This window comes from Lynx rufus, unplaced genomic scaffold (genome assembly GCF_022079265.1).
Source record: "Lynx rufus isolate CCGP_SWC_20201006 ecotype Redwood Valley unplaced genomic scaffold, mLynRuf1.p SCAF_2, whole genome shotgun sequence".
In the NCBI taxonomy this organism is placed as follows: Eukaryota; Metazoa; Chordata; class Mammalia; order Carnivora; family Felidae; genus Lynx; species Lynx rufus.
The window spans coordinates 122559558-122574318 of NW_025814834.1; positions in this window are offsets into that span (position 1 = coordinate 122559558).

Genomic DNA, 14761 nt, shown 5'->3' on the forward strand with positions numbered 1-14761 from the left:
AAAGACAGACAGGAGGGAGGCAGCTTCTGGAGGCAGCTGGGCAACGTCCTGAGCTTTCTGAGAGATTTTGTATGTTCACAAATACCAACAAAAATTCGGAGTTGCCTCCTGTGACCCTCCTTCCCCACACTTCAAGGTCTGGTCATATTCGTGTGGTCATAGAACTGTCTCTTCACCAGTTTTATGTGTCCACCAGGAGGCTGTATCCAATGGAAGGGGGGCTTGGAGCCAGTCCTAGGGAAAGATGGACACTTACTCTCTCTAACTCCCTTGCCTTCATCCATTGTACATTTACTGACCAAATTCTGTGGGCAGGAAGAAAGAAGTCACTCAAGGAGCCCATCGTCTGTCTCTTACGTATATGGCAGGCCAAGGTCGTCTTCGTGATTCGTCAAGATAAGTATGGTTCCTATAAGTATTTGTGAGGTGAGAAGATGGGGGTGCATAACGAGTGAAAACACAAGGTACTCTCCTCTGTGATGTATTTTATGATAACGTTGTACCTAAAGAATATACACACCCAGCGTAACAGTGAGTGTACTGCTTATTCTCCACCTGGCCTCGCATTCCATCTTTCTCCATCCGTGTATCAGGAAGTTGACCCCCATGGACTGTGTCACCTGGGCTCCATTACCTCTTGGCTGCTGGTGGGGTTGGCCAATGAGCAGCCATGAGAAGGGAGGAAACGTTGGGGTCCTTCCCTGCTTCAGTACTGTGTCCCTGGCTGTAGTTGTGTCCTTCCATGATGATGGCTCCCTCCTGGTGACCCCTTCCCCACAGCTCTGGCTTTCACTGGACCCCTTGTCCCTTCTAGTCTCAGGGGTAACAGCTTCATACAGTTCCTAACCCCTGGGTACCTCAGCACCGCTACTGGCCCCCTTGACCTTGCCCACCCCGTGGTAAGTGGTCCCTTCCTTGGAGTCTCTTCAGTTGAACCATCTGGATGGAATTCTACTTCTTGCCAGCGCCCTGACTGGTACGGAGAAGAGTGTGTAGGCAGCACATGAAGAGTAATTTTCCACTAAAAACAAGTTCTTACATTGTGCTTGTGTTTTTATTATTGAAAAGCGATTTCTGGCTTTTCAATACCTTCCTGCCCAACCTGTTTTCATGAGCTCTTTTCACTGTAGCACGAGTACTGACGACAGCACTTCAAACACGTGGTTTATGGTGGATGTTCTGAGTGTTCCTGCCAGTTTGGGGGTTCGGGTTCCTGAAAGTTACAGTAATTCTGTGCAGGGGTCCAAGCCCTAACAGTAGGAAGAAGAGAGGGTTCATTATCCAATGTCAGCCTCCAGGAATCCTAAACGGACGTTATAGCCAGGGCCAGATACAAGTATAGTATGGTTTGAAGAACAAGGAGAAGGGCTCGCGGGCAGTTCTTGCCATGCTCCTGACACACTGGCTGAAATTCCTAGGGACACCAGGTTTCTCCATGAATTGCACGTGGCCTGGTGAGGGAAGGCATTGTTGTGAGTGTGTGTAACTGCTTTTTAGTCAGGGTGTAAATGATAGTGTCTGATCCTGTCCTGTTAGGAAGCAGGAACAGATCTGGCTCTGAGAAAATGCCAGAACCCACATGGAGGGGAAAAGGTAGAAGGAAAAGAAAGCCCCACTGAGCAGAGTGTCCCCTGAGGACTTCCCCTAAGGGATGTCGTCCCCCTGAGAACCCTACCTGATAAATACTCCTCCTGAAATGCAGGCCCTTGGAGGAGATCTCCCTGCGGGATGCTTCCCCTGAGAAGTGTTCCCCCTGAGGAGTCCCCCACCCTGCCCTGATGAGTGCTCCCCCTGAAATGCATGCCCACCAAGGAGATTCCCTCTGAGGGATGCTCCCCCTGAGAAGTATTCCCCCTGAGGAATCCCCCACCCAGGGTGCTCCCCCTGAAAATCATCCCACCAAGGTGATTCCCTCTGAGGGATGCTCCCCCTGAGAAGTATTCCCCCTGAGGGCTCTCCCTTGGGAGTGCTCCCTCTGAAACACATAATTCTGGAGGAGATCCCCCTGAGGGATGCTCCCCTGAGAAGTATTCCCCCTGAGGACTCCCACCCAGGGTGCTCCTCCTGAAATGCATCCCACCAAGGTGATTCCCTCTGAGGGATGCTCTCCCTACACTCAATCTTAGCCAAAGGCTGAGAAGCGATGTGAGGGATGCTCCCCCTGAGAAGTGTTCCCCCTGAGGACTCTCCCCTGGGAGTGCTCCCTCTGAAATGCGCACACCCTGAGGTGATCCCCCTGAGGAGAATTTCCCTGAGGATGGCTCCCAGTGAGCAAGGCTTCTTTGGTCTCTTACAGATACTCTGTAAGAGTATCTGGGTTGAGAAAAGACTCTCTCCCCTAGAACAGGGGACTTTCCAGCTTATCAGAGAACAGACTTCTCTTTCGTCTTCCTAGCAGCTCTTGGAGGCTACCAGTGGAGGGCTCCATGGGCCTAGCAGCTGTTCTGGAGAACATCAGGCAAGCGGCCCTGCTCACACGGCCTCAGTCCCTCTGCTCTGGGCAGAGGTTAGCCTCAGGCAGAGTTCTCAGGGGGCAGGAAATTGCCCCAAACCCCTCCCACATTACTCTTCTCCCCCTAGACCCCTAATCGTATCCTACCATTTTTACCCCTTCAGTACTCAGCCTACGTGTTCTTCTTCCCACACGAAAAAGGCTGCTCTTTTCTGGGAGGACTTGTGTTATAACAGGGTTTGAGCCCTTATGCCAGAGGTGAAATGAAAATGGAAAAATGAAAGGCCTAAGGCCCCAGTCCATTTGCTTCCCACTGAAATGAAACTATAAAAACAGACAACAACAACAAAAACAAAGAACAGTGCATGAACTCAAGACCTAGAATACCTACTTTACTGAATAAAAGATTGTCAGGGAGGAAACCAGTATGGCTCTCTCTCCATTAAAGGATTAGTATCTGGACACTGATGCCAACATCACTGGCCGGTCTGATGGTTCTCACGTGTAACTCTCAGTCCTGACACACAAAGCTCTAATAGTGAAATTTCAGTTATCAGCCAGTGTTATGGGAGCTATCTAGGGGGCCAGTGGGCCTTCCTGGCCCCTCGGACATCACACCAACGTGCTCTCCTTGTCCTGTCCCTGAGACACAGATCTCCCTGATGTATAAAGAGGGCCTGACTTTCCTCCACCTTCCTGAAGCTTCACAGAAGAGCCCTGTCCCTAAGAGGTGAGTGGTAGGATTACTTGGGGCCTGTTCTCTGAGTAGCAGGAATTTCTACAGCTACTTGTCTCCACTTGCGTTCATAGGGAAACATGTCTCTAAGTACAACCAACAGTCACACTTGCTTGCCTTTATCTGTCCGGGTCACAGACATCTGCCTTGCCTCTCTTGATGAACATATAGCTCTAAGATCTATTCATTCAAACTTTGGTTACCTCGTTACCTAGAGTCTTTGCAGGCCACTCTCTGGCAGGAAACTTTCCTCTTGAGACTACCTGCCTTCTTCCAAAGCCTTCTGAAGGCTGATGTTCAGTTTGCTGATACTGAGGGTGGAAAAGATAAAAGTACTCATACTGATGTCTTTGTTTTCTGGGAATCGCTTCCCTGTTTTCTCAAGTTCACTCCACGAGGGGACCATGCAGCGTGAATGGCGAACCTGCCACAGGTCCCCGGGCTCCTCCCTGCTTGCCACCTGGTCCCCGTCATCTCCTCGCCACTGACCCGGGAAGCACCTATTACGTGGGTTATGTGGTTCTTCACGTCACGGCGCGGTTCCTGAGAGAGATCTCTGGCTCCTGAACCAGCCACACCCATACAAATGAATGTGTTTTAATGAATAAATGAACGAATTTGCTTAGAACTATTTAGGGAGCACCAGCTGTGTTTCAGACGCCGTGCTAAGTACTGGCGATTCCAAGGCCAACCAGACGGACCCAGGGCACCATAGCCCAGTGTGAAGGCAGGCATTACAGCAATGGCCGCTCTCAAACATTAGGAAGGTTGTAAGAGGGGACAGTGAGGGCACCATGAGGAATTCAGAAGGGGAGCCTAGTACTCCAAGGGTTCGGGAAGATGTTTGGGGTCTCAGGCAAGAAGGATGATGTATAATGTGGAACAAATAGAAGCTGGCCAAGTAAGATGGTAGGGCTGGCCTGTGCAAAAGCCTAGAAGTGAGACAGTGTAAATATGTTTAAATAACTGAGTAACGCTGAATATGCCCAGAACTTAGTGATGGGGGTGAACATGGGAAGATGCTTGAGAAGTAGGCAGAAGTCAAGTGGGGAAGTGCTTCAAAAGGCTCCTGCCTGGGGCTGCGGTCTGCCTTGACATGTCGGCCTCTGCAGTCCCTGGCCACTGTCCCATCAGCTGTGGTGGAGAGCGGGAAGGGAGCTAATCTGAAGGCAATGCAAAAGGAAAAAAATAAACACTTGAACTGTTAATTCTCATTATCCATGATAGTTAAGTTCTATAAAGTCACCATAAAAACTGAACTGGCAAATACCAAGCCATCGCCCCCAGGGGAGTGAAATATAGGGTTAGGTTCCCGTGAGCCTCTGGTCACATTTTCAACAACTGATCAATACATAACCTTGTTTTATGTGTGTTTCTGTTTGTTTGTTTTCTTTTTTTGCATGTTAGTGATGTTTTATTTGAACAACAGTGAGTGATTATGGAATCCAGCTCCTCAACTCTATTATATATTCAGATACACAACAATCAATAGGGAACATATCGGTGATTTCTTGACTGGGACCCTACAAGTTCTTTTGCTTTTTAATATAATTTATTGTCAAGTTAGCTAACATGCAGTGTATACAGTATGCTGTTGGCTTCGGGAGCAGATTTCGATGATTCATCACTTACATGCAATGCACAGTGCTCATCCCAACAAGTGCCCTCCTCAATGCCCATCACCCATTTTCCCCTCTCCCCAACCCCCCCCCATCAACCCCCAGTTTGTTCTCTGTATTTAAGAGTCTCTTATGGTTTGCCTCCTTCCCTCTCTGTTTGAAACTATTTTTTCCCCTTCCCTCCCCCCATGGTTTTCTGTTAAGTTTCTCAAATTCCACATATGAGTGAAAACATAAGATATCTGTCTTTCTCTGACTTATTTCACTTAGCATAATACCCTCCAGTTCTGTCCGCGTTGTTGAAAATGGCAGGATTGGGGCGCCTGGGTGGCGCAGTCGGTTAAGCGTCCGACTTCAGCCAGGTCACGATCTCGCGGTCCGTGAGTTCGAGCCCCGCGTCGGGCTCTGGGCTGATGGCTCAGAGCCTGGAGCCTGTTTCCGATTCTGTGTCTCCCTCTCTCTCTGCCCCTCCCCCGTTCATGCTCTGTCTCTCTCTGTCCCAAAAATAAATAAACGTTGAAAAAAAAAAAAAAAAAGAAAATGGCAGGATTTCATCCTTTCTCATTGCCAAGTAGTATTCCATTGTATATATAAACCACACCTTCTTTATCCACTCATCAGTTGGTGGCCATTTGGGCTCTTCCCATAATTTGGTTATTGTTGAAAGTGCTGCCATAAACATTGGGGTACATGTGCCCCTATAAATCAGCACTCCTGTGTCATTTGGTTAAATTCCTAGTAGTGCTATTGCTGGGTCATAGTGTGGTAGGGTCCGCTCCCTAAGGAAAGAAAAAAAAAACCTCAAGGCAACCTGGTTATATGCGTAACTGACAACATCCCTCATGACCTTGTAGCATGAGACCACTTAAACAGACTACATGTTTGTGTCTTACCATATATGGGAGACAAAGAAGTGGAATATAAATAGACAACTACACCACCACATGGCATTTGGGGCTCAGTTCTTCGGGTACAAACCCAACTGAGTCGTGCCAGCAGGAATAAATTTGCTTTTTGGAAAGAAAGCCTCGGTGTCATGACTCTGTGCAAGAATCCTACTACAATAGGGTAGTTCTATTTTTAATTTTTTGAGAAACCTCCACCAGTTTTCATGCCCACCAGCAGTGCAAGAGGGTTCCCATTTCTCCACATCTTAGCCAGCATCTGTTGTTTCCTGATTTGTTAATTTTAGCCACTCTGGTGTGAGGTGGTATCTCAGTGTGGTTTTGATTTGTATTTCCCTGATGATGAGTGATGTTGAGCATCTTTTCATGTATCTGTTGGCCATCTGGATGTATTCTTTGGAAAACTGTCTATTCATGTCTTCTGCCCATTTCTTCACTGGATTATTTGTATTTTGGTTGTTGAGTTTGGTAAGTTCTTTATAGATTTTGGATACTAACCCTTTATCCGATATGTCATTTGCAAATATCTTCTCCCATTCCATGGGTTTCCTTTTAGTTTAGTTGATTGTTTCCTTTGTAGTGCAGAAGCTTTTTATCTTGATGAGGTCCCAATAGTTCATTTTTGCTTTTATTTCCCTTGCCTTCAGAGACATGTCGAGTAAGAAGTTGCTGCGGCTGAGGTCAAAGGGGTTGTTGCCTGTTTTCTCCTTTAGGGTTTTGATGGTTTCCTGTCTCACATTCAGGTCTTTCATCCATTTTGAGTTTATTTTTGTGTATGGTGTAAGAAAGTGGTCTAGTTTCATTCTTCTGCATTTTGCTGCCCAGTTCTCCAAGCATCACTTGCTAAAGAGGCTGTCTTTTTTCCATTGGCTACTGTCTCCTGCCTTGACAAAGATTAGTTGGCCATACATTTGTGGGTCCAGTTCTGGGTTCTCTATTCTATTCCATTGGTCTATGTGTCTATTTTTGTGGCAATACCATACCATCTTGATGATTACATCTTTGTAGTGGAGGCTAAAGTCTGGAACTGTGATACCTCCTGCATTGTTTTTCTTCTTCAATATTACTTTGACCCTTTGGGGTCTTTTGTGGTTCCATATAAATTTTAGGATTGTTTGTTGTAGCTCTGAGAAGAATGCCAGTGCAATTTTGATTGGGATTGCATTGAATGTGTAGATTGCTTTGGGTAGTATTGACATTTTAACAATATTTGTTTTCTAATCCAAGAGCATGGGATGTTTTTCCATTTTTTTATGTCTTCTTCAATTTCTTTCATAAGTTTTCTATAGTTTTCAGCATACAGATCTTTTACCTCTTTGGTTAGATTTATTCCCAGGTATTTTATGGTTCTTGGTGCAGTTGTAAAGGAGACTGATTTCTTAATTTCTCTCTCTGTTGCTTCACTATAGGTGTATAGAAATGTAACCAATTTCTGTACGTTGGTTTTGTATCCTGTGACTTTGCTGAATTCATGTATCAGTTCTAGCAGCTTTTTGGTGGAGTCTTTCGGATTTTCCATGTATTGTATCATGTCATCTGCAAAAAGTGAAAGTTTGACTCCTTCTTTGCCAATTTGGATGCCTTTTATTTCATTTTGTTGTCTGACTGCTGAGGCTAGGACTATGAACACTATGTTAAACAACAGCGGTGAGAGTGGACATCCCTGTCGTGTTCCTGATCTCAGGGAGAAAGCTGTCAGTTTTTCCCCATGGAGGATGATGTTAGCTGTGGGCTTTTCATATATGGCTTTTATGATGTTAAGGTAGTTTCCTTCTATCCTGATTTTCTTAAGGGTTTGTACTAAGAAACGATGCTGTATTTTGTCAAATGCTTTTTCTGCATCTACTGACAGGATCATATGGTTCTTATCCTTTCTTCTATTCATGGGATATATCACATTGATTGATTTGCGAATATTGAACCAGCCCTGCATCCCAGGAATGAATTCCACTTGATCATGGTGAATAATTCTTTTCATATACTGTTGAATTCAATTTGCTAGTATCTTGTTGAGAATTTTTGCATCCATGTTCATCAGGGATATTGGCCTGTAATTCTCCTTTTTAGTGGGGTCTCTATCTGGTTTGGGAATCAAGGTAATGCTGGCTTCATAGGATGAGTCTGGAAGCTTTCTTCCTGGGAGTGTTTCTATTTAGAGACACCTTCTTTAAGGTATATTGTTGGGGCACCTGAGTGGCTCAGTCAGTTAAGCATCGGACTTCGACTCAGGTCATGATCTCATGGTTTGTGGGTTCAAGCCCCATGTCAGGCTCTGTGCTCAGAGCACAGAGCCTGGAGCCTGCTTCAGATTATGTGTCTCCCTCTCTCTTTGCCCCTCTGCCTTTCTCTCTCTCTCTCTCTCTCTCTCTCTCTCTCAAAAATAATAAACATTAACAATTTTTTTAAAAAGATATATTGTCGATGCATTAACTAGAACTCATGGCCAACAGCACTATAACTCATGCCTTAATGAAGCTTATCTAACACATATATTTTCTCCATAAGGCACATCAGAGCCTTCCTGCCCTTAGGAACATTAGAGAGCACTTCAATAATTATGGACTGTTCTCTCCTCCAAAATTCATACATGAAAACCCTAATCCCCAATGTGACTGTATTTGGAAATAGCGGTTTTAAGGAGAAAATTTAAGTTAAATGAGAGTAAAAGATTGCGGCCCTAATCCAACAAGACTAGTGTTCTTAAAGAAGAGGGGACCCCGGGAGTGCACCAGCCTAGAGAAAAGTCCACGTGATGACATCTGCAAGCCAGGAAGAGTGTTGTCATGAGAGATCAACCTTACTGGTGCCTTGGTCTTAGACTTCCAGCCTCCAGAACTGTGAAAAAATAAACTGTTTTTTTAAAGGCACCTGGTATTGTTATGACAGCCCAAGCTGACTTATATCAACAATGAATTGGGGGGACCATTTTTTTAAAATGTTTATTTACTTATTTTGAGAGACATAGAGAGTGAGGGAGAGACTCCCAAGGAGGCTGTGCACTGTCAGCATGGAACCCAACATGGGGCTTAATCTCACGAACTGTCAGATCATGACCTGAGCCGAAATCAAGAGTCGGACGCTTAACCGACGGAGCTACTCAGGCGCCCCTGGGGGCCATTTTCAATTATGAAATCACCAACAAAGAAGCACAAAAGAAATGTCCAAGAGAGGAAGTGGAGACATGTTTCACCACCCTGATTTAGCTCATCTGGGAAACCATGCCCCTGTGCCAGCCACAGTTCTCTCACTTTTTATACTCCTGTAACGCCTTGCTTTCGCCACTATTCTGGTTCAGAACGTGGTATCCTGGGGTTGACTTCTGGAATCCTGTCCTGTTACTCGAGTTAAATCCCCACACATTTGTGTCTCTATTCTGATATGGTCCAACTTCTCCAGCCCGAGGTCCTCTTAGGGTCCAGTTTATATATTCTGTCATCTTTCTATGCTTAAAAAAAATTGTCTTAACCCCCTTCTTCTCCCCCTCCACTTCCTCCTCCTCCTCCCCCTCCTTCTTCTTGACATAATTGTCAGATTTACCAAGATTTAACATGCATATAGTTTAGAGTCAAGCAGTCCCACAAAGCTTATTACCAAAAAGGATACTAACGCTTGTAGTAGCCTCCTGATACCCCCTCCCCACATTTCCCACTCTCCAGGGAAAACCACCTTCAAATTTTAAAACTGAGTCTTTGGGTATTTACATCCCTGTCTCTAAGGATGATTATATAGTTGCTTCTTGATTTTTTTCCATTTCAGGCATTATGTGTATAGATTCCCCACCCCTAATCCTACCAGTAAAGCAACCTTATAATTTTGGATACATCAACATTCAGTGTTTATATTATTAGTGGTCATGTAAGTGTTGTGCACTGCCAAGTGATATGGGCTGCAGTGATTTGCTTTTCTGTGCAAGTTATTATTTTTCCTATGGTTAATTATTGTCTTTTGTTCATTGAGTAATGTGCTCTGTACTTATCCCTAATTTATTCTCAAACTCTCCCTCAGAAATGTAAATCTTTTCTCAATATGCTTAAATACATCAGATGTTTTATTAATTTCATCTTCTTGAATAATTCTCCCTTGGTCCCTTTCTCTGCTCCAGTCAGTCAGTCTCTCTCTCTCTCTCTCTCTCTCTCTCTCCCTTTCTCCTTTCCTTCCTCTCTTCCCCACCTTCCTTTTTTGGGGTCCCAGTGTTCCGGAGTTTTACAATGATACATCTTGTTGCGGATCACTTTCTTTCATGGTGCTAGGTCCTTTGTGAGCTCTTTTCATGTGGAAATTTATGTCCCCGTCTCTTCTCAGCCTTTTGGCTAAGATCAAGTGTGGAAACTTAAGTCCTTCCATTCTGGAATGTTCTGGAATTATTTCATGGACAACAAACTCCCTCTGCGTCCACTGTTTTCTTTCTGGAATGCTCATTTCTTAGGTTTTGGATCTACTAGAACTGTTCTCCAATTTTAAAATCTTTTTATTACCATTGTTTCATTTTTGTCCTTTTGCTCTGTTGTCTGAGAAAATTTTTCAATGTATCTTCCAGCCTTTTGTTGAGTTTTTCCTTTCTGCTATTATATTTGTAATTTCCAAGAACACTCTTTGTTCTCTGAATTTTCTTTTTTCATAGCACTCTGTTCTTTTTTCAGGGATGCAATATTTTCTCATCCCTTTGAGCTCAATAAGGATACCGTGCTGTTTAAGTTTTACTCCGTCACCTCCAATGTTTATGCTTGGGGTTTTTTTTGAGTCCTCGTGTTTCAGATTGGAAGCTTTCCTCCTCTCCATGGTATACTCAACTATCTGCTCATATTTAAGAGAAGAACTGTAAAGACAACCTTGTGTGTGTGTGTGTGGGGGGGTGGTTAGTGACAGCAGACTTCACTCCAGGGTCATCTAGATGAGTGGTTTCATGGGGAAACCCTGGATGTTGGTGTCATGAGGTCTTTTTCAATAAGATTTTTTGTTAAGATCTGGTGGGGTTTTTTTTGTTTTTTTTTTTTTCTAATATCCTGCCTGAAAAAATATCTACATAATCTGCCTAGTTTCTGCAAGCTGGTGGGGTAGGAGTTCAATCCCAACATTCAGCAGAAAACTGTTTTTTAATATAGTCCCTTTTGGTGAACTGTGCCTGGCATCTTCTAATCTAGAAACTCTGTTTTTCCATCTCCAGGGAGCAAACCTCCAGATCTCTGCCAGAAGTAACTGATCTGCATGGTGTAGGAGACAGAATCTGGGATCTAACTGCTTCTCATGAACCAGCCTTTCTGTCTCAGCCTCACCATCATTCCTACTTCTGGAGATACCTCATGCCACCAACTCCTATGCCTTTTGAGTATTTAATGGCGTAAATCAGTTTGCACCATGGCTATCCCCATTACTGCCTTCAGATTGATGTCACTTTTGAAGTCTTCATAGTCAGCTACTGCCCTTCCCTCTGCCTTTTCCAACTCCCCAGAATACACTATTGGGGTTTTTTCCTCTGTTTTCTCTTTTTTCATGTGTGGTTTATTTCTTTTTTTCCTAAAGCGAGGTCTGTGCCCAACATGGGGCTTGAACTCAAGACCCCGAGATCAAGAGTTGCACGCCTCCCTGACTGAGCCAGCCAGGTGCCCCTGTTTTGGTGATTTATATCTTTTATTTTTGTGAAGTGTAATGTCACTTTTGTTGGGTTTCACAAGGGAGTAAAGACTGATGCAGGAGTTAAGCTCTTACCTTAACTAGAGATTCCTCTTCTTTATTGTTACCTCTGCCCTGTCCCCTCCCCAGTCACAGCCCCCTGCAATCTAGGTATTGTCTCCCTTGTGCATGTGGCTGGGCTCTGCTACACCAATTCCTTTTGGACCTCCAGGACTGGTTGACTGCTTGAATCCATGAAAGTGGATTGCCCAGTGCAAACATTGGCAGGAAGCACCACCCCTGTGCCAGCCCTGGCCAGTGGGTAGATCTCATGTGGACAGGTAGGCTATCAGAAAGACCAGAATTTCCCTGGCCTCCCTCTCCTCTGCTTTGAGTTGCTGTTGAATAAACCACCAAGCCATCTTATGTCCAGATGTGTCATCGGGGTGGCCCTGTCCAAGGGGCCAAGGAGGTGACAGCCAGGCCGGTGGCTCAGTCTAAGCTTTGTGGGGTGGTCTCCCAGATCTGTTCTTCAGCTTTTAACACATATGGTATAGAACTTCATCCATTTGTCCCGTGTGGCCCGGTGTTCGGAAACTAACACAGGTGAATCAAACTCACAGCACAATGAGTCACCATATAGTGTGCCTATTGACTGATTTATAATCAACTTTGTCTTTTTCCAATAACCGGGTCATTTATACCTACTATCTGGGGTATTTCCATTCCAGTATCAAGCCAGATAGGAAGCTCAGTTATCAGATGTCTTCTGTCCAACAAGACAGACCAGTTACGTTTACATCTATTATTTACAATTAATCCCCACTCTGCCCCCATGAGCTGTTATCCCCATTTGACAGATAAGGAAACCGATATTCAACGAAGCTGAGTAAACTACTCCAGCTCGGGAAAGGCCTCTCTAGTGACCTTTGGTCTGGGTCCTGAAAGAAGACTGTGGACAGGTGAGGAGCCAGGGGGACAGGGCAGGCAGTGGCCCTGGAGTACAGAACACATGTCCCAGCCTGAGGAGCCCTGTGGCTGCTGCCTGGTGAGCATGGGTGAGCCCTGAGGGGCCCATGTGAGAGACTGCAGGGAGGAGGGCCGAGTCCACGGCCAGAGGCCCCTCGGAGCCAGGCTGGCCCGGGTGCTTGGATTAGACAGCTCTTCAGGGAGGGCAGGGGGTGGCTATCAAAAAGATCACACTTTTCTACGACACTCTTGTGTTGTTTCAGTCTCTCGCGTTACCTGGATATTTTTTCCAACTTGGCCGACTTCCTTGTCTAGAACGTTCCCTGCAGAGGATTATCTTTTTTTTTTTTTTTTTAACTTCACTTATTGTGAGACAGAGGGAGAGAGCACAAGTGGAGGTGGGGCAGACAGGGAGAGAGAGAGAATCCCAAGCAGGCTCTGCACTGTCAGCGCAGAGCCTGACGCGGGACTGGGACCCACAAACTGTGAGACCATGACCTGAGCCGAAGTCAGACGCTTAACTGACTGAGCCACCCAGGATCCCCAAGGAGGATTATTTAACCAGGCTGTCACCGTCTTTCCTACAATGTTGTATTATCCATAAGTCCTCAAGTTTGGCCACCCACTGATGAGGAATAATTTGAGGACCAAAAGACCTGTGCTTCCCCAACCTGAATGTCCATTGCAATCACCTAGAGAGGCTATTAAAAATACAGGGGCCCCAACCTACCCCACTGAATCACCGGGATTTCTTTTCTGTTTTTTTTTTAAAGTTGGTTATTTATTTAGGTGATCTCTACACCCAGTGTGGGGCTCCAACTCACGACCCTGAGATCAAGAGTCACACGCTCCTTTGAGTCAGGCAGGTGCCTCATTTTTTTTTAAGTTTTTTTTTTTAATTTTTAATTTTTTTATCTACAGTCTATTCTCATGCAGCTGGCCTGACCATTTCTTAGAAACTCCATGCCCCAGGACAGGATCAGTGGCAGGTTACGCATCAACAGACATGTGAGTGACTGCAGCATAAATCTTGAGCAAAACCCGTGTCTTCTGCCTTACGGTGGAGACTCCAGGAGGGCAGGGGATGTGTCTTCTGTCTACAGATGCCATAGATACTCGCTGCCCTTCCTTTGACAGGACTGTCCTCACCCATCCAATCAATCGGCTAGTGATATTTTCCATGAAGTGCTAGACACAATACTGAGAAATAGTCATTGTCCTCAGGAAGCTTTCATTGATTTCATTTTTTATTAAAAAAATTTTTTTTAATGTTTGTTTATTTTTGAGACAGAGACAGAGCGTGAGCAGGGGAGGGTCAGAGAGAAAGAAGGAGACACAGAATCCGAAGCAGGCTCCAGGCTCTGAGCTGTCAGCACAAAGCCCGACGCAGGGCTCGAACCACAAGCTGTGAGATCATGACCTGAGCCGAAGCTGGACGCCCAACCGACTGAGCCACCCAGGCGCCCCTTGCTTTCATTGATTTTAAAAAGCATTTTTTTTTTTTTGCATTTTAATATCCCGGAAATGGAGTTGCGCCTAAAAGTTGATTGTATCTTAGCATTTGTTACGATGCAATAGAGAGTGTTTTTTCTTTCTTATGGTATGTAAAATGATGAAGCCTCTTAGAATCCATGGTATCTTCAAATTGATGAAACACAGTAGTTGAAAAGGGAATAATATACCTGTATAAACAGGTAACTGACGTGAACCTTGCTCGTGCTGTTCCCCCTGCACAAGTAATTCTGCACATCTATTTCATCAGTGCTACTGATTTATTATGACTCAATTCAAATGCCACTTCCTCCAGGAAGCCTTCCATGTCACCTCAGTTCCTGCACTCAGTGTGGATGCAGAGTCCTTCCTCGGGGCTCTTATACTTGCCTCTGACCTCCACTTACCAAGCTGTGTTACATTCGTCCTCCCCTCTCTAGACTGTAAGCTGAGTCTAGGCAAAGATGCAGTCGTACCTCTCTGTGTTCCTACCACCCAGCACAGAGCCTGGTATGGAGACGTTCGGTCAATGTTTGTTGAATGCGTGAACGATGTACGTTCTTTACCACATGTAATGCCACCGGATTTCAGCAGCAAGGCGGGGCTGGAGGCTAGAAAGGCAAGGGAAATCTTCATGAAGGGATTGGGAATGGGCCATGCTGGCAGGATGGCTGATGGAATCACTCAGGACTGCCGTGAGGGAGGAGAATGGGCCAGTGCTAAGACCTTCATTTCTCCCACCAGGTAGATCCCGCGAAAACCGTTACTTGGTTGGATTTCGTGTCTGAATTTCAGGAGGCTGTGGGGGTTCATCCATCATCATCCTTAATAATCGACTCTGGGTATTAACACACAGACACTGAGGTTCAGAGGCAAGAGCGGCTCCCCCCTCGGTGCGCTCTCACAGGAAGCCCTGAATATACATAGACTTTGTGGTTTAGACCTCAGAGCTTCCTGCCAGATCTTGACAAGGTTTAGC